The sequence below is a fragment of the Euphorbia lathyris genome, chromosome 1, assembly GCF_963576675.1.
Source record: "Euphorbia lathyris chromosome 1, ddEupLath1.1, whole genome shotgun sequence".
In the NCBI taxonomy this organism is placed as follows: domain Eukaryota; kingdom Viridiplantae; phylum Streptophyta; class Magnoliopsida; order Malpighiales; family Euphorbiaceae; genus Euphorbia; species Euphorbia lathyris.
Genome location: NC_088910.1, coordinates 96,827,644 through 96,852,191, shown reverse-complemented (window position 1 = coordinate 96,852,191; position 24,548 = coordinate 96,827,644). Strand labels below are relative to the sequence as shown.

At 38.6% G+C, this 24,548-nt stretch overlaps 1 long non-coding RNA gene and 2 other non-coding genes across 3 annotated transcripts; all 3 read right to left on the bottom strand.

Annotated features, from left to right (window-relative positions):
• Positions 1-1,717: 1,717 nt before the first annotated feature.
• On the bottom strand, positions 1,718-3,618 carry LOC136208110 (uncharacterized). Its single transcript, XR_010677016.1, has 2 exons — positions 3,414-3,618; positions 1,718-3,322 (listed from the first exon to the last, which is right to left on the bottom strand). It is a non-coding gene; the product is annotated as an uncharacterized lncRNA (long non-coding RNA).
• LOC136215842 (small nucleolar RNA SNORD96 family) lies at positions 2,799-2,891 on the bottom strand. Its single transcript, XR_010682845.1, has one exon. It is a non-coding gene; the product is annotated as a small nucleolar RNA SNORD96 family (small nucleolar RNA).
• Positions 3,185-3,271, bottom strand: LOC136215836 (small nucleolar RNA SNORD36). Its single transcript, XR_010682840.1, has one exon. It is a non-coding gene; the product is annotated as a small nucleolar RNA SNORD36 (small nucleolar RNA).
• Positions 3,619-24,548: the final 20,930 nt, after the last annotated feature.

Below are 24,548 nucleotides of genomic sequence, written 5' to 3'. Positions count from 1 at the left end.
CTTTAATTATCTATAAAACTTAAAACCAAAATTTACCTTATCATGGCCAGCTTCAAGTTTATCACAAACGGTTCCTATTGTTGGTAAAGAAAAAATCTTTCACAAGCATATCATATTTAGAAGAATCTCTCTAAGAATATATATATATATATCACTTTCCTCTGCATTCCTGGGACTCCCATGGTTTTTATTGATCTCAAATGTACAGGAGAAGTAAATAATTTAGTGATGCCATCATGATAGCTAAACAATTCAAAATGCTTGACAATTAGCTCATAGAACTAACGAACCAAAGGCAAGTCTGCTTGTAAAAAGATAGAAACCACAACCACATGCTAACATAGCAAAACGATCATAATTATTAGGCATTTTAAACTGTTTAGCTATATGATGGCCTCACTTTTTTCTTCCACGCATTTGAGATCTACAAGAACCTTTGAAGTCATTCGAATGTAGAAGAAAGTGATATAGATGGGGACATTTCTCAAAGAGATTCTTCAAAAGATGATATGCTTAAGTTTTTTTTTTTTACCAACAATGAGACCCATTTGTGTTGAACTTGAAGTTGTCAATGACAAAGTAAATTTTGATTTCAAGTTTTATAGATAATCAAAGTTATGTTTTTGGACTTTTTTCTTTCTTTCTATTTTCATTAATCTCACCAATATTTTGTCTTTAATTCATTATTAATGAATTTTCTATTGTTTGTAACTAAAACTTTAGATTATTCTAATCATGTTAGGTGACATTAAATTGGAGAAGCCAAATCCTGATATGCGGATTGTAACAGAGTGGGAATGCATTACCTATTTCACCCATAATATTTTTGGAGACGATTTCAGATAATCCCTAAAAAGAGGTTCATGAATTTTTTGTCCCCACATCCGCCTGCACAGGGGCGAGGAATCTCCATTCCCCAAAAGTTTAAAAAAATTAATTAGTGAGCAATAATAATATTAATTTTATTAAAAAAATTGATTACAAAGTAATATAATTATGTTGCAAGAAACAGAATAATATAATTATATTTCAAGCAGTTGTTAATATGGCAATGAATGAATAAACAAACTTTTGTACCTCAACTCTCACACTAAAAATGAAAGCTTAATATGGATTTATTTAGTGTCTTTCATGGCTGAACACACAACCATTCCCAAGAAATGTTTGTCAAACTAAAAAGAACACTTGTGGCACTAGTTTTTATACTTAAACTAAACATATTGTCAATAAAAAGCTGAAAGTTTCAATTTTCCACTACTAAATTAGTAATCTTTCTTAATATTATAGTATTTTTCTATGGATCCTGATTCACATGAAATTGAACTCTATTGCTTGTTCACTAGTAAATAAGCTAAAGTAATTATCTTTCCTATGATTTTTTTTTTTTTTTTTTGTTATAATGAAGGGGCTAATCCTAGAAAACACAAAAACAGGACCAACCCTGAAAGACGAATCACTCTTGTCACAGCACAAATTTAGGGTATTGGAGGAATTGCATCTGCATCGTATTACATTTTTTAGAATTATCAAAACGTATAGCTCAGCTATTAACTTGGAGTTGTATACCATCTTCATCTTTGTTATCATGTAGCACATTGATAAGCCTCATGCTTATATTCAGCAATCAACTTTCACAAATTACACACCTATTTGGATATGTTTAGCTCTTTTTGAGGGAAATAAGGACGTGCCAAAGAATTGTAATACAATATGGACATGCCAAAAAATTATAATATTCTTGAACCATGGAATAAAATTACAACTACTAACTTCTAAATATCAAACTTTATAATTATTTATCCTATTTTATTTCAAAATTTAAATTCTTTTCCTCTATAGTTTTCTCCCCTGGCCTGCGTTCTCTCCTTCCCCTGCGATTTTCTTCTTATTTCTTCTCTGCTACCTTTAGCACAAGTTCATCAATTTACTTCTTGATAACTAAACTTGTTTAATTTCTCAAAAGTTCTCAATCCTTCAACATATTAGTTATTTTGAAACAGCCGCTCCCTATGTGCTTCATATTCCTCCCAATTTGGTTCAACTTCATACCAATTTCCGAATGTTTATGTTGCCTATTGGGTTTAATTTCTCAATCCTTCAACATATTAGTTATTTTGAAACAGCCGCTCCCTATTTGCTTCATATTCCTCCCAATTTGGTTCAACTTCATACCAATTCAATTTCCGAAGGCTTAGGTTGCCTATTGGGTAAATCTTCTCAGTTTGCTTCATAATTTTTTGAATCAACTTCTCAATTTTCTTGGTTTCTCACTTAATTTCTCAATTTGTTTGGTCATTTTGATTAAGACAGCAAAACTCAAATTGCTTAATCTTTCAATTGATTTCTGACAAAATTCATTACATGAACCATGCATGCTGCAAAAGAAGGTTTAGTTTGTACGAATCAACATATCCAATAAGAGTTTATACAAATTACTTGGTTGGAATACTGTCACTGATAGATTACTCATTCTGAAAACTGCATTTGACGAATACCCTCGACAACTTATTTTTTACTTCGTTTCTCTCTGTCACTAATAGACTTGCACATTCTCAAAACGTCACATATAGACTACTCATTCTCAAAACTGCATATGTTATTATAAATGTGTCGACCCGAGCTAATAAAAAAAGGGTCAAGACCATCACTGCCCATGTAATCCAACCCAAAACTGAAAACCTTGAAATATCATTTTGATGTAAACAGTTATTTTACTGTAAAAACATGAGCATCTAAAAAGGAAATATGGTGGAAGAGGAAATAACAACTGAGATAATTCTCAGCAAATACTAATAAATATGCCTTAGATTTGCAGGAATGACAGCAAGGCTTTGTGAGCCATTCAGTCCCGAAAGATGGTTTACTTGGTGTACTGATCTCATCACCGGCAATATATACTAAAAAAGAAAAAGAAAAAAATGTATGTCTCATGGCCAGTCCCAAATTGTAATGGCGGCGACGCCGCTACACAAGGCAATGGAATATGAGACCTGCCCTTCCCGCGGAGGAAAACACCTCAACGCGTCTAGGCATTTATTTCTGACGTTTACTTTTGGATTATGCAAACATTGAATTGTTGTTTGCTCCAATTCAAGTAAAGGATTTCTTGGTGAAATTCTCCGTCATATCATTAAACAATGAAATTCAAAAATTAAAAATCGAAGAACTACAAATTTTCACTAGAAGAGCATCAGTTTTAAAAAGCTCGATTTCAAAAGCCTCATGGGTGATCAGCCTCTATGAAAATCAAAATCGGTTTCATCATTTGCTCCATTCACTGATATTCTCATCAGTTTGCCAAAAGTACGGAGTAAATCCTGACCTATAAAAACCTCAAAAGACAAAAAATACATCATAAAGTTGAAATCTATTCACAGATCTACAGACAAAGATGAAGAAATAAGTACATATACCTTGATAAATCTGATGGATCGGAAAATTGATGATAGCATAAAGAGAAGGAAAGGGAGGAATCATTTGGAACCATTGGCATGGGAGGTCTAGGAAAGATGCTTAAAGACATCGGAATCGGAGTACCTTTCCCATCACCTTCATGCCAAAAGCTCCAAATGGATCCAAGCTCCCTTTACTTTCCAACGCAACCCTAGAAAGAATTAGTCGACGGCAGACTGATGAGACTAAACCCTAGACGAGGGGGGTTATTTATAGGAAGATCGGTGTTGAAAAAGACTCAACTTTACTGTTTTGCCCTTAAGCCCAATAATATTATGACCCAATGATATCGGCCCATTCTGATTTATATGAAGTGACCGTTGTATCCTAAGGCCCGAAGCATTAGGATTTTGATGAATTCGACTCTTATCTTTACAAGAAATTACACTAAGGGAAATTATGTTTAGAAACCAGTTTTGAATTTTATTTTACAATTTAGGACTTCTTTTTCTGGTTTTTTTCATTTTCTGTTTATTTTTCTTATTTCTATCAAACTTTCATTTTTTTTATTTTTTTATTTTATCATATGCAGTATGTATCAATTTATGGCATGGTAGCAGATCCACTTACCAAATCTAACACAAGATGTGTAATAGTTTGACCCAATATCATGTAGATATTGTCTGTTTTGGTTCAAATTCAACACCTTAAGTCTTGCAGCTTTAAAACGTATCTACATTTATTAGAAATCCACTTTACTAATAAGTGTCAGTTACTCTCTTTTCATTTGATGTTAGATTCAGTTCATTTTTACCCATGGACGCCCCTTATGGCCGATGCTCATTCATGCCTCCTACTCCAACCTCACTCACTCTAGACTAAGGGCCCGTTTGTTTTACCTAATGTTTGCTGTTTCTGTTTGCTGTTTACTGTTACGCTTTCTGTTTGCTGTTACGGTTTGTTGTTACTGTTTGCTGTTGTTGTTACGGTTTGCTGTTTGCTATTGGAAAAAGCTACTTTTTCAAAAAGCAGAGATTCTCTGCTTTTGTAAAAGGCTGCTTTTCGGGTGTAAAAGGCAAACAAGAGATCATTAACCAAACACCTAATGCTGATTTTCAATTGTAAAACGCAAACAGGAGATCACTAACCAAACACCTAAACCTCTTCATTTTGAAATGAAAAGGCAAAAGGAGCCTGAAAAGGAGCAACCAAACACCCCCTAAGTTGTTACATACTTACCCGTTTAAACCCCGTTTAGATATGATTTTTAAAAAATATATACTTGTGAGGGGGTTTGAACCTCTGACCTGTTGATACAGGTCCAAATATCTTAACCGTCTGAACCAAGGCTATTTCTTATCAATCATTCACTAATTAATTAAAACATATTAAAAATTATAATTTTTCAAAATCAAATATTTTATTTTGTAGACCTAATAACCTAATAGAATACAAAAACACCAACACGATTCTTTATCTGTCTTCTTTTCTTTCTCTCCATTCCAACCGCCAACCTAGGGTTTATTATCTTCTTCAACCTCCACTCCACTCCACCTCGCAGCCGCCAGCCTCCACTCCACCTCCGCACCCCGACGACCTCACACCACCACCCCGACCTCGCACACCGCACAGCGGCGCCACCCCGACGACCTCGCACGGCGGTGCCACCCCGACATTATCGTTCCAAGTAAGAAATTTATTTGAAATTGCTGCCATAATCACGTTATTTTTTTTAATAGTAGTCATAATTATCTTAGCATTAGGATGTAAAGAATATTGAGTCGAGTGGCAACTGTGGATTGGTGAAATTTCTTATGATTTCCATTACTTTGAAGATGATTTTCTAGTATGCAGGAATTTGGTTTCAATTTTTAGGTGATTTTAAATTTATAATTGATAATTTGATAGTAAATGGGTAAACGGGGATTCCCCGTACCCGTGGGGATCCCCGTGGGGCGGGGACGGGGACAGTTTTTGTCCCCATTTAGTTGGCGGGGACGGGGACGGGGATGGGAAACCAAATCCCCGCCCCGCCCCGCCCCGTTTACATCCCTAATTTTATTCGTCCTTGAACCAACACATCGTACAAAAATACTCAAATCTTATATCAATTTTAACAGCTTGACCCAATACTAATGTAGATATTGTCCGCTTTGTACCAAATCTTACACCATAAACTTCACGACTTTAAAACACGTTTACATGTATTAGAAAGGCTTAAGGTGTTGTTGAGCCCCTACCTTATTCAAAATTTTGTCATTTGGCCTCTTACCTATTAATCGGTCACATTTTGCCCCTGAACTATCCCAATTAGTGAGATTTCACTCAATTTAGATGGAGACTTGACAAAATTGTTATCCCCCCTCACATGTAATGATATTTTGATATATGAGCTTGACATGTCACACGTCTTGAAGTTTATTTGCCAAATAAACTCTTTTATGTGAAAATAATTAATTAGATTAAAAAAAAGAAAAATAAATAAAAACACATATCTAAACTAAAATTTATTAAATTTAAGTGTCAAAATATGGTCACATGCTAATAGAATAACAATTATGTTAATCTCCATTTAAATTAGGTGAAATTACACCATTTGGAATATGTTAAGGGCTAAATGTGGCCAAATAATAGGTTAGAGGCTAGATAATAAAATTTTAAATAGGCCAATAGCCAAATAGTGGTTTAAGCCTATTAGGAATTCACCTCACTAATAAGTCTCAGTTACTCTCTCCATTTTCGATGTGGATTCAGTTCATTCATGCCTCCATCGTCATCTCTTAACTGCTCCTTACTAAGGCATTCAACTGTTATTCGACAGTTCTCTTCCTTACCCCACGCGTTTTCGTACCAGAATGACGGGTTGACTGAAGGACCCGAGCAGCAACACTTTAGAATTAAAGTCGAATGATCTGACCGAGTGGTCATAATGTTCAAGACGGTCGCTGTTGGGAATCTGTCGTGCCACAATCGATTAGCAAGACCTTTGTCAAGTTTCTCCTCTATTATCGGTTGTCCTTGCCTCTATCTGTACCATGTAAATGGATATCCTTGCATCGGTATTTCAGTAAGAGCGCAATAATTGAGAGTCTCATTAAAGCCTGAAAGTAATTGGCTTGGATGACTTCTTCCACCTTTTTTTCAAAATTGAACAGCATATCGTTGAAATCCCCGATAATGACACAGGATAGATTGGAGATGCGGTATGTTGAAACACCTTTCCACAAGATTTTGATTTGACAAAATCATTTAAGTTTAATCCATGATTAAGAGACAATTAAATTTAAGTGCTTTGATTTAATCGTACTAATCCGATTGTTCAATATTGAGTATAAATACAAAAGGAAATAAAGATTAAGACACGATAAAGTCAGCATGAGAACACAATACAAGCTGAGTGAAGAGCGACTCAGCATAAGAGAAGATAAGTCATCTTCAAAACAACAGCTCAAGAAAGAAGCTGATTAAAGAAGCTGAGTGGAACGGAACTCAGCATAAGAGAAGTTTGCTTCAGAACTAGATCTTGCAGAACGAAGCTGACCATGGAAGCTGAGTGAAAAAGAACTCAGTATGAGAATTGGTGACAATCAAAGACAATGACTATCGAAGTGAAGCTGAGTGATCTTCAAGACAGCATGAATGATCCGTTAGCTAAAAGACAAATTCGACAACTATCTGCACCAATAATAGAAGTCTTGGAATTACGCAAAAGCCAAATTCCAAGGTGTATGGGTCAACTGTTCTTTGCTATAAGACAAACTGCCGCAAGAAGACAAAGCCTGCAGGAAGAAGACAAGCCTGACATCTGAGGAAATCAGAAAACATGATAGGCCTGCACATTTGAAGCAGACCAGAAGCTTGTCCCCCAAAAGAACCGTTTTGGATTCAACGGACAAATCAAATTCAAATCATTTGATCCTCAAAGTTCAACTATAAAAGGACAAGCAATTCTCTTGGATCATTGCCGAATTACATAAACTACAAGAGAGAAAAATACAAGTTCAAAGCACTCAAAAACAAGAAAGAAACCTTACACCCACTTTCTATTCCTTGTGTAAATGCTAGATTGATTGTTTTGTAATCATCTAAAGTGTTCTTATTCCAAAAAGAGCAAGTTGTATCAATTGTGCATTGAGAGTGTCAAGCTGAGTGTTTAGTTGTAAATACTCAGTGGTAGAGAAATATAGGTGCTGGGTTGTAGCACTTAGTAGGAGTTGAGTAGACGAACAGAGGAAGGTACTCTTGCATATTCAACTGCCTTGTAACCGGTTTGTGTTATACCCTTAAAGAGCTCAGTATTGGATTCTAAAAGCCCGGACGAGTTTGGGGACTGGACGTAGGGAGAGAGGCTGAACCAGGATAAGTGATACTAAGTAATTTCTAACTCTCTTGATTATATATATATGTGTGTGTGCATGTGTTGCTTGTTATATTTACTCAGCATATAAACTGTTTAAACCTGACACTGAGTAAATTAGAGTGCTGAGTTGGAAGCTGACCACAAAAGTGTCAATTCCCAACTCTCAAGTGAAACAGTCTTAGTCAGCATCTGACTAAAGCTGTCTTACATTAAGATCGGCCAAGCTGACCAAAGCTGAGTTAATAAACTCACCAAAATTATCAAGTCAGCAAGATTAATTAAAAAAATTATATTAGTTCCTAACCCCCCCTTGGAACTAATCACACAGGACCAACACGGTATAGATCCTTCAAACATCGCTAAGCCAGACCATGTCTATTCCTTTCGGGGAAGCCATAGAAACCCGTCAACCTCCAGTCATCCGATCCTAAAGAGGATATCCTGACATCGATGAAGTTATTTCCAAATTTCAGTAAACTAACCGATAACTCCTGCTTCCACAGCAGGGCTACTACTCCTCCACGAACATTATCCACTGTGAAGTGTCTATCGAAACCAATTGATTGTAATAAGTTTGCTACAGATAACGAACCCACCATAATTTCCATCAGGAAAATAATAGCAGGTTTATGGGTCTGAACGAGCTCTTTCAGCTCTCTCACTGTCTAGGGGTTACCCATTCCCCGACAGTTCCAACTTAGGACGATCATAGCTTCCGGCTGGTCCGCTCAGCGGTGCCTGCCTATATCTTTATTTCATCAGATAATTCCCCCACAGTCTCATTGTTGTTCTCATCTGTATTTCCTCGCTTGCGCTTTGGATCTAATACCTTCTATAGACTTTCCTCTTTCCTCAGGACTTCATCCCTATCTTTCTCAGCTTGTTGTCTGATCAATATCTCTGCTTGCTTCTTTTGATCACTACTCAGATTTCCCAGGAGTAGTGGAGCCGTTTTCAGCCATGGAGATGAATTTTGGGCAAGTTGCCTAAGTGCAGCTCTAAAGAACGCTCCATATAGAGTAGGATGGTCTGGGTCATTCATTGCCCTGTAGGCTACACAGTCACAATCATTGTGTCTCAAAAGGCCGCAGAAAAAACAAAAGTGGGGTAAGCGTTCGCATTTGAAATTGACCCAATTCCATTTGGATGCCATTGTGCCTAGCTCCATTCGACGTTTTAGGGGTTTGCTAATATCCATGAGAATCTGTACCCGGAGGTAACCTACAAACGTTTCTCCATAATCCATTGGATCGGTCCTGAGCACTGTGCTAATGTACTTCCCACATGTTACTGCAATTTTTTCTGATCTGAAACCCCCTAGAATATCATGTAGTTGCACCCAGAAGGCAACCTCTTGAAGTGCCATGGAATATAAATCTTCTTGATCAAAGACTCGTTTGATCACAAGTAATTTATTATCGAAAGACCATAGGCCTCCATTTAGCACTGCATTAACGTCGAAGACATGGTTAAATTGAAAGAGAAATCTGTTCTCTTCGAGATCAACAATAGCGATTCCACCGCTTGGTTTCCACAACTTCGAGAGGATTGTTTTCATCCCTTGAATATTGATCGGTTTATCCGTGATAAACCGTCCTACGCAACTCCATCATAGGTCATACCCCGGGACAATACTGCGTTCAGGGATGATTATTGGTGCATAGTCTTCCTCCGCCAGAGACAATTGCAGGTAGTCTTTTACCAGGGAATCCATAGATGAGGAGCGAATATAAGAGAGGGGAAAGTAACAGGGAAGTGGAAGAGTAGTGGTGGGATTGAGAAGAGCAGTTGATCAGAGATAATTGAGACTAGGAGGCTACCGTAAACCCTAAGTTAGGGTAAAAACAACAAAACCCTAGAGTTAGGGTAATGGGAGCATCTGAAGTGAAGGTAGTATAAATAGGCATGAAATAACTATCAATAACTTATTTAGGAGACTCTTATTATGGATTTCTATACAACTATCTAAAAATACATGTAATATGAAACGGAAGGAGTAAAAAAGATTAGTGGTGGGAATCGAACTCATGCCCTTATTTTTATATTAAAAAAAATTACAAGGTAGGAATCGAACCCATACCCTCTTTAGTTGGAGAACAATGTAATAACATTCTGCTACTTTGAATTTGTTTATTATACTTAAAACATAATGTATTTATTTATAACTGGAATTTTTTTTGGGGTCCCCCTCCAACCATGGGCCCTAGGCCGGCACACCCCGGCCCTAGGCCTAGGGTTGGCCCTGATTGTCATAAACAAACCCCAAAACCAAAATAAAAATTCAAACTCAATATCTCTTTTCTTTCTTCCTCTTCAATCTCTCTCCCCTTCCATTCTTTTCCAAATGCAGATATTTAGAAAATTTTACGAACAAAAAAAAAATCAAAATCTCCTTTCGATTACTATTCTGAGTTCCTCTCACTTTTTTTTCAGCATCCAAACACAATCTACTTTAGGTATATCTGGAATTGAAATTTTACAAACATAGAACCAAAACAAGAAGAAAAAAACATGGAATTAGAATAGAAAATGCAAAAACTAACCAAAACACAGCACAAAAACAGAAGAGATACTGGAATAAGAGAAAAGGTACCTCAAGAAGGACAACCGGTGACGCAAAAATCAACACCAGGAAGTTGATCCTTGAAAAGAAAAGGTACGACCTCATCGACCTTAGTACCACCTCTAACGACCATTTTTTTTATCTTCTCTTCCAATATACAGTAGTATCACAGATAGAGCTCTGTTTTATTCTGTTTGAAAGAAAGCAAAACTACAATGTAGCATAAAGAGAGAAGAGGTATTTAGAAATTTTTACGAACAATAACCGAAAGGAGATTTTGATTTTTTTTCTTGTTGTTCGTAAAAGTTTCTAAATATTTGAGTCCATTTTTGGGAAGATTCTTTGGAGAAGAATGGAAGGAGAGAGAGATCGAAGAGGAAGAGAGAAGAGATGATGAGTTTGAATTTTTATTTTTGTTTTGGGGTTTGTCTGTGATAATTAGATAATAAGGGAGTTAATTTATAAAATAAAAAATATAAAAACAAAATTAACTTTTTTCCCTTTGACATTTGACTTTTTTAACACCGTAGTCAATTTGGACTGTGTTTCCTAACAGAATCAATCTCAATGTATCTGTTTGCCAATTTTTAAACCATATAGTTTATATTTGAAAATGGCCCAAATCACAAGGTTTATTCTTATACTTATCCCTTTTACATTAATAAATTAATCACATATAAATATATGAATGAAAAGTAATTACTTCAACCATTAAAATCAAAAGGTGGTGAAACAGAGAAAATTGAAAAAATTTAATAAAAAATACATAAATATTATATTAAAAATAATTTTTTTTTGGTAGAAAAGGGAAAGAAAACAACAACACAAACAGCAATTAACCGGGATTAGCCTAGGGAAGCTAACCCCCACCCGATCATCAGTCAGAATCGAACAAAGGAAGTCCGGAGGGGAAGAGAAGTTTGAGATTCCCAGCATTCTTGCATGTCCCTCGGCAGCAAGGTGGTCAGCCACCTTACACATGGCAGAAGTCGATGGTCCCAAAAGAAGAACACAATCTTCTGATCTCTTTAACTAGGTTATGATTACTCAAGCACATGGCCTTGACATTAGAGATCATATCGATCGCTTCAAAGTTATCAGACTCCACAAGCAGCTTTTTCAGCCCCAGATCAATGGCCAGTCTGAGCCCGAAGAAGATACCCTAGAGCTCAGCAGTAAAGGAAGATCCCATTCCCAGATTCTGAGTAAAGCCAGATACCCAATTACCGCCAGCATCTCTCAGGACCCCACCAGCCGCAATTCTGTCGTCCACAAGACACGAGCCATCTGTATTTAATTTCACAATCCCTTCCCTTGGTCTGTTCCAACCCAAAAGATGCTCAACAGAACTCTGATTAGTACTAGTGAAATAATCCCCTTTGAAGCTATTGATAATGGTGTTAATTTTCTTGGAGAAATAATCAAGAAGATTAGGGATAACAGTAGCTTCTCCTCCGAAGACCTCAGTATTCCTCCACTGCCAAAGCTGGTGACAGACAATGGAAAACAGGATAGTACCATACTCCATCTCGGGAAATAGCAAGCCATTAACACCTTTTAACAACCAATCATTCTCAGAATGGGCAAAGAAGGCAGATTGCAAATGGATCAGAATCACTTTCTTCCACACATTCATGCTTTTCGCACAGTCCCTAAGAACATGGCAAGTAGTTTTTGCCTTACCTTTGCACCTACTACAATAATCTGTCTCCACTAAATGACGTCTCTTCTGTTGAAACACCTTTCCAACATAATTTTGATTTGACAAAATTATTTAAAATAATCCATGATTAAGACAATTAAATTTAAGTGCTTTTATTTAATTGTACTAATGCGATTGTTCAATGTTGAGTATAAAAATATTTATAAGAACAGGAATCAAATTAAGACAGAACATAGTCAGCATGACAACATAGCGCGGGCTGAGTAAAGAATAACTCAGTACGAAAGAAGGAAAGTCCTCTTCAGAATCGAAGCTTACAAATGAAGCTGATCACAAAAGCTGAGTGAAAAGCAACTCAGCATAAAAGAAGAGAAGTCTTCTTCGGAACTATATCTTGCAGAACGAAGCTAACCATGGAAGCTGAGTGAAAGGCAACTCAGTATCGAAATTGGCGACAATCAAAGACAACGGTTATCAAAGTCATGCTAAATTATTTTAGGACAACACCAATGATCCGTTTGCTAAAAGACAAGATCCGACAGTGATCTGCACCAATTCAGAAGCTTTGGAATTATGCATGGATACAGTTTCGAGACGCATGGGTCAAATGTCCGCTGGCTAAATGACGAAACCTGCACAAGAAGACAAACCTGCGAGAAGAAGACAAGCCTGGCGGCTGCGGAATTCAGACGACAGGATTGGCCTGCAAATCTGAAGCTGACCAGAACATGTCGCAAGAAAAAGCCGTTTGAATCCAATGGATAATTTCGGATTCAAATGATTGTGTCTTCAGACCTCAACTATAAAAGGACAAGTGCAGTTCTTGGATCCTTTGCCGAAAAATACAAGTGAAAAAGAGTATACATACAAAGCACATCAAAACAAGGAAAAGATCTTACACCAAATTTCTATCTCTGTGTAAAAGCTAGATTGATTTTGTAATCATCTAAAGTGTTCTTTATCTGAAAAAGAACAAGTTTGTATCAATTGTAGAATTGTGAGAGTTGTGCTGAGTACTCGGTTTTAAGTACTCAGTGGGGAGAGAAATCTAGGTGTTCGGTTATAGCACTTAGTGGGAGTTGAGTAGACGAATAGAGGACGGTACTCTTGCATATTCAACTGCCTTGTAAACAGTTTGTGCTCTACCTTTAAAGAGCTCAGTATTGGATTGAAAAAGCCCGGAGGAATTCTGGGGACTGGACGTAGGCGGAGAGGCCGAACCAGGATAAGTCGTTCTGAGTAATTTCTATCCCTCTCTCAATATATATCTGTATGTGTTGCTTGCTATATTTACTCAGTATATAAATTGTTCAAGCTGACACTGAGTAGATCAGAGTGTTGAGTTGGAAGCTGACCACAAAAGTGTCATTTCCCAACTCTCAAGTAAAACAGTTCTAGTCAGTATCTGACTAAAGCCGTCTTACGTATCACTCGGCCGTGCTGACCAAAACTGAGTTGTGAAACTCAAAGATTTATATTAAGTCAGCATAATTAAAACGAAAAAGTTATATTAGTTCCTAACCCCCTCTTGGAACTAATCACACGGGACCAACAAGTGGTATTAGAGCCTAATAGCTCACTACTCAAAGATATAACTATCTTGAGCTGATCCTGATAAATGGCTGAGAACAGCACTCGTTTCCTTCCAGGGAACCAAACAACACAGATACTCCCTGAAGGATTATCAATTAGTCGGCCTCCCTTGTTTTTCAGATCAAACTATACATTTTGGAAAAACAGGATGAAGAACTTTATTCAAGCTACAAACATGAGTGTGTGGCTTGCAATAGTCCAAGGCCCATATGTGCCTTACAAAACTGTTGACAACGAAAAAGTTGTTAAGAGTGAAACTGAGTGGTCAGAAGATGACCTTAAAAAATTACAAAACAATGCTTCGGCTATCAATATGCTTCACTGTGCGCTAGATGCTGTAGAATATAATAAGATTTCAGGTTTTGAGTCAGCACAGGAGATTTGGAAAAAGCTAGAGGTGACCTATGAAGGCACAAGCAAGGTCAAGGAGTCCAAAGTAAACCAACATATGAGACTATACGAGCTGTTCGAGATGAATGAAAATGAAGACATCTCGGAGATGAACTCAAGGTTCACAAATATTATAAATGAGCTCAAGAGGCTCGGAAAGAACTTCAGCGAAGAGGAACAGGTGAAGAAAATATTGAGAAGTTTTTCCAAAAGCTGGCAAGCTAAGAAGACAGTTGTGGAAGAAGCTCAGGACTTGACCACGTACAAATACGACGAGCTGATCGGATCTCCGTTGACTCATGAGATCTCTATGAAAAACTTCGAAGCAAATGAAAAGTCAGAGGACAAGAAACAAAAATCACTTGTTATGAAAGCTGACTCAACCGAAGCTGACTCATCAGACGATGAGGAAATGGCCATATTCACAAGGAAGATGAAGAAGCTGTTCAGAAAGAATGAAAAGAACAGCAAGAGGTCATTCAGAAGAGGTGATAGGTACAAAGCTGAGTCCAGTGACAGATACAAAAAGGACAGCTCCAAGCCTATCACGTGCTTTGAGTGCCATCAAACTGGGCACATTAAGTCAAGCTGCCCTAATCTGAAGAAAGAAAAGAAGGGAAGCAAAAAGGCTATGGTCGCTACATGGAGCGACAGCGATGACTCAACATCATCAGAAGCTGATGCAAATGAGACAGCAAATATATGCTTCATGGCCGATGACACTACTGACCAAAGTCAATCTGAGCAAGCTGACCTCTCTAGCGGCTCTGTCCAAGAGGAACATTCTAATGAGGTAACATCTCTACACTTGCTTAGAAATGAAATGGTTAACGCCCTGAGTGATTTATATACACTGACAAAAAAGTGTAACAAGAAAATAAAAGCACTCAGCAGGCGGTGTGATGAGATTGAAGAGGTCGAACTAAGTGACCTTCGATATCTTCTCTAAGACAACTCAACTTTGCATGACAACATGGAAATCAAGCACAAGTTTATCTCAGAAGTCCAATCAGATTCAAAGAAACTGAGAAAGGATGTCACAACCCCACAGAATCAAATAAAAGGTTCAACTAAAATAAAATCCCACGCTGAGTACTCAGGTACAGGTCAGCATATACAGTTCACTCAGTGTGACTGTTGTGGGAAAAGAGGACACACAATAGATGTGTGTTGGTATAATAAGCGGACTGTCCAATGTGACTTCTGCAGAAAGAAAGGTCATACCACTAAGGTATGTTGGCATGCTCAGCACAATGGTGCTGACCAAAGACAAAGTCACCCAAAAAGGGTAAGTCATTGCGACTTCTGTGGTAAACAATGCCACACCATAAATGTATGTCGTCACAAGTTAAAACGTGATATAGCACCTATTTATGCTAACCAATGAGGACCCAAAAAGAATTGGGTACCTAAAGATGAATAGTTTAAAATGCATGTGAGCCTGAGATGCGTGGAAAAATCAAAACTGTGGTACATTGACAGCGCATGCTCGAGGCACATGACTGGTGATGAAACTCAGTTCATCACACTTGAGTTTAAACGAGGTGGAAACGTAAGCTTTGGAGACAATAAAAAGGGTAAGATAGTCGGCTCAGGTACTATCGGAGGTAACCCTACTTTTGAGTCAGTCTCCTTAGTTAAAGGTCTCAAATATAACCTATTGAGCGTGGCTCAACTGTGTGACAGCGGTAGAAAGGTTGTATTTGATGCCACTCAGTGTCGGATACTCGAGGGAAAAATAAACAATTTGATTTTAACTGCCCCTCGTGTTGACAATGTATATATGTTGAGTTTAGAAAAACAGTTTTCCAAAAATATATGCTTAGTATCTAAAGAGGACAACTCCTGGCTATGGCATAGGAGACTTGGTCATGTAAGCATGGACCTCCTCGCCAAATTAGCTAGAAAACAACTAAATGAGGGATTGCCCAAATTAAAGTTTGAAAAAGATCAATTATGCAATGCTTGTCAGCAAGGTAAACAAACGAAAAAGTCTTTTCAAAGTAAAAACATTGTCTCAACAAAGCGACCATTGGAGTTACTACATTTGGATCTTTTCGGACCTGTCCAGCCACTCAACTTGGGAGGTAGGAAAATTTCCTTAGTCATTATAGACGATTTCTCTCAGTATACTTGGATCATCTTGCTGAGTAGCAAGGATGAAACATTTGAGATGTTCACAACATTGATTAAAAAACTTGAAAATGACAAAGACCTAAGAGTAGCTCATATTAGAAGTGATAATGGTGGAGAATTCAAAAAACAACAGTTTGATGAATTCTGTGAAGTCAATGGCATTGACCATAACTTTTCTGTTCCCAGGATGCCTCAACAAAATGGGGTTGTTGAAAGGAAGAACAGAACAATAGTCGAAATTGCTAGGACAATGCTGGGTGAAAATAGGCTTCCAAAGTATTTCTGGGGTGAAGCTGTCCACACAGCATGTTATATACTAAATAGGGCTTTAGTTAGACCTATACTCAAGAAAACTCCTTATGAACTTTGGAAAGGACGAAAGCCCAACATTGGCTACTTTCGTGCCTTTGGGTGTAAATGTTTTATACTCAACACAAGAGATAACCTTGCTAAATTTGATGCTAAAGCTGATGAAGCGATCTTTTTAGGGTACTCAACTAACAGTAAAGCATATAGGGTATATAATAAACGAACTCAAGTTGTAGAAGAGTCTGTCCATATCGAGTTCGATGAAATTGACCCTGCAGGAAAGACAACTCAGTCTGCCGAAGATGAACCAAGCTCAGCTTCCGCTGACCAAAACGAAGCCTCTAAATCATCAGTACAAGGGCTGACCAAAGGTAAACACGAAACAGAAATTACCTTTGCTGATCAATCTACTCATGCAGATATTGTAGAAACACCTATTCCAGACAACTCAACATTATCCAAAGAAATAAAAATTCCAAGAGGACATTCGGAGAAGTCCATTCTTGATGCTGCTGACAAGAGATCAGCTTCGAAAATATCTCAGCAATGTTGCATTCGTCTCAGTTCATGAACCAAAGAATTTCGTTGAAGCTGAGCACGACAAACATTGGATCAATGCTATGCAAGAGGAGCTTGATCAGTTCAAAAGAAATGAGTAAACAGATGCAAACTGAGTTCGAAATGTCTATGATGGGCGAACTCAACTTCTTCCTTGGACTTCAAATCAAGCAAGGGAAGAATGGCATCTTCATTAGTCAGTCTAAGTACGCCAAAGAAATGTTAAAAAAATTCGATATGGAAGATTGCAAATCCATATCAACCCCAATGGGTACTGATACTGTCATGTGCACGGATGAGAAAAGTAAGTCAGTAGACAGTAAGTTATATCGAGGTATGATTGGCTCTCTACTCTATCTTACTACTAGTAGACCTGATATTCAGTACTCAGTATGCTATTGCGCTAGATACCAAGCTGACCCCAGAGAATCACACCTTATAGTTGTGAAAAGAATTTTTAGATATTTGCAGAGCTCAGTTAATGCAGGTTTGTGGTATCCAAACTCAAATGACTTCACACTCATTGGATACACTGATGCTGACTACGGACGGGACAAGCTAGAGCGTAAGAGTACTTCTGGAGGATGTCATTTCCTTGGAAGTTGTCTAGTGTCTTGGTTCAGTAGTTGCCCTGTCTACAACTGAAGCTGAGTACATTGCTGCTGGAAGCTGTGTGGCCCAAGTCTTATGGATTAAGCAACAGCTTAAGGATTACAGAGTCAAAACAAAAACAATTGAAGTCAAGTGCGATAACAAAAGTGCTATTGACCTATCCAAAAATCCAATCCAACACAGCAGGATGAAGCATGTCAGCATAAGGCATCAATTCATCAGAGACCATGTACTCAAGGGTGAGATCAAGCTGACCTACGTACCAACAGATGAACAGCTTGCGGATATCTTCACTAAGCCTCTGGCTCGTGAGCAATTCAGCATATTAAGGGAAGCTATCGGTATGTGTAATCCCATTTAATAAATTCTTGATCAATATTGATTGATTATACTATATGCCGAGTAGCTATTGCATGCTAAGTAACTTACTCAAACTGAGCTAAACTGAATAACATAGAATCACCTTATGCTGACTAGACATACATGCTGAGTGATTACTACAGGCTGAGTTACTTCTGTATGAAAATCTCTTCTACGTAAAACTGAGCACTTAGTATTTCAAACGTTTAGAATTCCAAATACTAAGTAAAATCCATTTAACATTAAATGCTAGCACACGCGCCATAAATAGCCACCTAGGATGATGTAATCGCAATAATTAAGAAAACAAATGCGCCGAACATGTCATAAATGCCAGATTATTGTCGTTTGATCATCTCGAGGTAAAACGGCTACTCCAACGTTCCAGATCAACTCGACCCTCTATAAATAATGGACGAATTCCCACTCACATCTCTTTACACTTTGAAATCTCTAGCAAATTGATTTCTATCTAAATCCCTAATCTTCAAATACTCTCAAAAGAATCCCTAAAAATCATGTCGGATTCCCAAAACATCTCCGGAGCTGATTATGACGGCAATCACTCCGATGAAAACCCTCCATCTCCTGCTCAGCAGGAATACGTCGAAACTCCCACTAAGTCTCAAGGACAAGGTCAGCATGACCAAACTCTGAGCAAGAGCCCCCAAGCTGACCTCGCAACCTCTTCAAAAAGGAAGAAGAAGAAGGAAAAGAAAGAACCAGAAAGAACCTATTCTCCAGTTTACAACAGCGTGAGGGGATACAAGATCTACCACTCCCACTGGTTCTCAAAGGGGTTTGTTGAAGCTTGAAAACCTTTATATGAATGGATCTCTAAAAATGGCTAGACCGGACTATTTTCCTTTCGTGAAGCCACCTATCCAGAACTGGTAATGGAATTTTACTCAAATCTACGGGTTGCCGATGATAACCGTGACTACATGGTCACCAAGGTCCAAGGGAAGGAAATCTTCGTCAATCCTCCCTATCTCGCTAAACTCCTCAAACTGACCACTGAAGGCACCAAACTCAGAACCACGAATGACCACACCAAAATTGACTATCCCGTGGAGTTCTGTAAACCGAAATATCACAAAGGAGAAATCGCTAGCACTTCTATGGGTCAGAATCAGAAGATGTCCCATTATATTCTGACGAACTTCATTTTCCCAAAGGTCAATTCCACATCCTCAGTGTCCAATTTCGAGCAGTGCTTCATTTGGCACATGCTGACCTACCAGCCACTCAACATGCATGTGTTCCTCATCGGTGCTTTCCAACGAAGTACAGGCACACTCAGGTTAGGTTCACTAATCACCAAGATACTCAAAGACTACAGAGTGAACTTGGTTGAGGAAATAAATGTTTGGGGTACAGAAATTACTGCAGCTGTACTGTTCGGTTTGGCCTATGACCAACCCATTAAACCCAAGAAAGGAAAGGGGACGGTAACAGAGGAAGCAGATGATGTGGCTAAAGGGACAAAGGGCATGCTGACTAGAAAGGGAAAGAAAGTAAACCAAGCCCGCACTGACCACGCTAAGGAGGATAAAAAGAGAAAAGATGATCAGTCAGCAAAGGATGTCAACACAGCTCCTAAGAAGCTAAGAATAATCTCCAGTGCTAAGAAAATTGATGCTGAGCAAGGACAACAGGTACCTAAGTCGGTAGAGAAAGGCCAGTTGAGCCTGAGGAAGACGAAAGTGAGGAAATTCCAGAGACACCTCTGAGGAAGAAGAAGAAAGTGTCTGGTCTAACCCCGATCGATGCCCTGCCTCTTGGTTGTGTAATCTCTGAAGATTTACACTTTGTGAGAAGTCAAGAGATTGATCTTGAGAAAACACCCTCTGAACAGGAAGAAGAATTGGGAGATTTTGGAGGACAGTTTGAAGCTGAGCGAACAGCCAACGTTGATGATGAGCAAGATAAGGATGCTGCTGAGCAAACTAAGTCAGTTGATGCTGAGCCAACTGAACTACAAGCTGACCAAACAGTAAGAGTTCAAACTGTGAGAAGCCTTAATGCTGCTATAGAGCTCAATTCTTCATCTGAGTCTCTTGACTCAATTGCTGTTGACCCCTCACCTCCAACCAGAACGGTCAATTCTGAAAAGCATTTTAAACGCAAAGCTTACAGGTCCAACTCCCTAGACCTATTGGCTGATTCTCCACTTAGAGAACCAATTACTGACGTAACTGGACTTCAGTATGAATTCTTCTCCTCCGTCATAGAGCCAACTCCGGATCAGTTCACACAAAAGCAAGCCTCTGTTACTCATACTAAGGAACAAGCCAAGACCCCTGAAAATCCAATCCCTACAGAGCAAGAGCTCGAAGTCCAAGCTGATGGAGAGCGAGAAAAGGAAAATCCTGCTCATGACAATGCTGAGTTGCCTCCTCCTGCACCAACTCAACTTCAAACCGATGTTAACCAGGTCAATATCTCTGCCAATCCACCTTTTCCTAATCTTGAAACGCAGAATGTTGAACAGTCAGTCCCTACTGCTGATCTGAACAAAAGTCCAGCTGTTGATCATGCTGGCCCATCTGGTACTAGAAAGCAACCTACTCAAATACCGGCCACTGAGCGAACTCCTGAGGCAACTTATGCCTACCTAAATGCTACTGAGTCTGGGCGTCGAATCATTGACTCAGCTCAATCCATTCTCCAGGATTTGACTCTCTCTCATGCCGATGTTGCTGGGTTCGTTAATGTTGAGTCAACACAACTTTCTTCTGTCACTCAGCTCCTGAATGAGATCAAGGGTCTCAAAGATCTTGTGAGTGTCATGACAACTGTTCAATCTCAACAACCCAAGCAAGACTCCATAGTGAAGCTGGCTGAACTGCAGTTAATGATGGTGAATCACATGGATTCCCTCCAAGGCCAAATAAATGCTCTGTCTGCAGTAAACATGGGATATGCTACCTCTGCTGAGGTTGACCACCACTTCACCAAGCTACACTCTGAGCTGACCGATACTCGTGCACTAATTTCCTCCTCTTCCCAGTGTTCGATCGAGCAAATTAGCGAAGCTATCCATCTACTCAACTTGAGTAGGGAAGAGATGGATACTGACTTGGTGAAAATAAATGAGATCCTGCAATACTCCCAAGCCACCTTCAAACATGTGCGCCACACGAATGCTCAACGTCAGTTCTACGATTCGGCCTTGCTCAAAATGTATCATCAAGCTTATGCTAGGCTGACTGACACACTGACCTGGATTGGGAAATCACAAGAATATATTCTCAGTATGCTTAGTGCATCTATTCGAGTCCCCGGATCCATTATAGATGATGGCGTTCCTGTCTTCGATGGTCTCAGGGAGAGCACAAAACAGCTTAAGGCATACTTAGTGAGATTGACTCGTGTTGTTCTGAATGACACCTTCATTCCTCCTCCGCCCGATGCTGGCAAAACGGGAGAGAAAGAACAAGCTGATGGAACTCAGCACAAATCAAGGGAAGCAGGAGAAGCATCTGGTAGTCAGCAGCAACAGAGAAACGCCAATGGAAAAGGCAAAGTTAATCCTGCCCATGAAGCCCAAGTTAACAGAAAGAAATAGACTAGTCATTAGAACTTGACTTGTAGTATTTGGTTTTGGCGTTTTCTATTTTTGTATGCTGACTAACCATCTATCTATTTTAAGCATTTTTCTTTTATTTAAACTGACTTATCTACATATGATGTTTACTTAAATGTGCTATATGCTGAACTGTCTTAAATGAACAAACAATCGAACTTAAAAAGGAACATGCATGAAACTCTCAACACACATTTACTCTGATACATAAATTCATAGATATAATCTCTCTGATACCTAAACTGACCGTGTATCAAACTAAGTAAATACATGTTCCAAGTATTGACTTCTTCTGAAAGCTGACCTAGGCTCACCTGAATTAGATCTTGGACGATCTAGAATTGAACTAAGTCAGTATAGGCATGTCTTACCTTTTACTCGATTAAATCTTAGAAGGTTTAGAGTTAAGTTAAGATAATGGATGCAACCTTTACGGGGGGAGTAATTTCAGAAGAATGTAAGGCAATTCAATCATGGGGAATGTCAAAACTGAGTTTCATAATTAAAAATTTTGCCAACATCAAAATGGGGGAGTTTGTTGAAACACCTTTCCAACATAATTTTGATTTGACAAAATTATTTAAAATAATCCATGAGTAAGACAATTAAATTTAAGTGCTTTGATTTAATTGTACTAATGCGATTGTTCAATGTTGAGTATAAAAATATTTATAAGAACATGAATCAAATTAAGACAGAACATAGTCAACATGACAACATAGCGCGGGCTGAGTAAAGAATAACTTAGTACAAAAGAAGGAAAGTCTTCTTCAGAATCGAAGCTTACAAATGAAGCTGATCACAAAAGCTGAGTGAAAAGCAACTCAGCATAAAAGAAGAGAAGTCTTCTTCGGAACTATATCTTGTAGAACGAAGCTGACCGTGGAAGCTGAGTGAAAGGCAACTCAGTATCGGAATTGGCGACAATCAAAGACAACGGTTATCAAAGTCATGCTAAATTATTTTAGGACAGCACCAATGATCCGTTTGCTAAAAGACAAGATCCGACAGTGATCTGCACCAATTCAAAAGCTTTGGAATTATGCATGGATATAGTTTCGAGATGCATGGGTCAAATGTCCGCTGGCTAAATGACGAAACCTGCACAAGAAGACAAACCTGCGAGAAGAAGACAAGCCTGGCGGCTGCGGAATTCAGACGATAGGATTGGCCTGCAAATCTGAAGCTGACCAGAACATGTCGCAAGAAAAAGCCGTTTGAATCCAACGGATAATTCCGGATTCAAATGATTGTGTCTTCAGACCTCAACTATAAAAGGACAAGTGCAGTTCTTGGATCCTTTGCCGAAAAATACAAGAGTATACATACAAAGCACATCAAAACAAGAAAAAGATCTTACACCAAATTTCTATCTCTATGTAAAAGCTAGATTGATTTTGTAATCATCTAAAGTGTTCTTTGTCTGAAAAAGAACAAGTCTGTATCAATTGTAGAATTGAGGGAGTTGTGCTGAGTACTCGGTTTTAAGTACTCAGTGGTAGAGAAATCTAGGTGTTCGGTTATAGCACTTAGTGGGAGTTGAGTAGACGAATAGAGGACGGTACCCTTGCATATTCAACTGCCTTGTGAACGGTTTGTGCTCTACCTTTAAAGAGCTCAGTATTGGATTGAAAAAGCCCGGAGGAATTCTGGGGACTGGACGTAGGCGGAGAGGCTGAACCAGGATAAGTTGTGCTGAGTAATTTCTATCTCTCTCTCAATATATATCTGTATGTATTGCTTGCTATATTTACTCAGTATATAAATTGTTCAAGCTGACACTGAGTAGATCAGAGTGTTGAGTTGGAAGCTGACCACAAAATGTCATTTCCCAACTCTCAAGTAAAACAGTTCTAGTCAGTATCTGACTAAATCCGTCTTACGTATCACTCGGCCGTGCTGACCAAAACTGAGTTGTGAAACTCAAAGATTTATATTAAGTCAGCATAATTAAAACGAAAAAGTTATATTAGTTCCTAACCCCCCCTTGGAACTAATCACATGGGACCAACATCTTCCTTTCAACATTAGTAAGCAACCTGTTCTTTGCGCAAAGCCAAAGGAAGCTCCTAATGCGATATGGAACTTTTAAGGCCCAAATCTTCTTCCAAGAGTTTGAAGGAAGAATATCCGAGTTAAGACAGAAGGCCCCAAACGCAAATTTGCACGAGTAATTACCATTGTTTGTTAGGGACCAACAGTAATTATCCCCATTCTCATCTTGACCACTAACTTTAACTCCACGAATCCTCATGAGCGTTTCCAGATTAAGGAAAGCTTCGAATCTTGACCAAACCCAATCTCCCTCTAAATCCACCATATCAGCGATACTACAACTACGGATCTCTAGAGGCACCGGGTTAGTACACACTTCCGATAAAGGTTCCTTCCCAAGCCAGGTATCATTCTAGAAACTAATTGATCTTCCATTGCCCACCGACCAACCAATCCCAGAGCAGAACTCCAAAAAGACAGCATTCACCCCTTTCCATAAGAAAGAGCAATTAGGAACTCTCTCTTTTGGACCCCCAAAAATCTTGTCCTTCCTGTACTTCCCACACAATAACCGAACCCAAAGAGCATCCAGATTTTGCCACATCCTCCAAAGAAGCTTCATCAGAAGCACTTTATTATTATTATCCTTAGCTTGTCTAATCTCTAAACCACCCCTACTCTTAGGTTGGCAGACCTCTTTCCAGGGAACCAAATGAATTTTCTTCCCCTATTCTGAGTTCCCCCATAGGAAACGATGGTTGATCTTATCAAGGCTATTAAGAACCGGCTCAGGCAGCTTACAAGCTTGCATTAAATGATTAGGGGCGACACCATTTACAGACTGGATCAGAGTAAGACGACCCGCAAGGGAAAGGGTCTTAGCTTTCCAACTGGCACAATTATTATTAGTCCTATCAAAGATTTCTTTAAAAGAAGCTTTTGACTCTCTATCACTATGGAGAGGAACCCCCAGATAGTTACCAAGAGTTTTGGTAAGAGAAATACCAGAAATCTCACTCAACTTCTT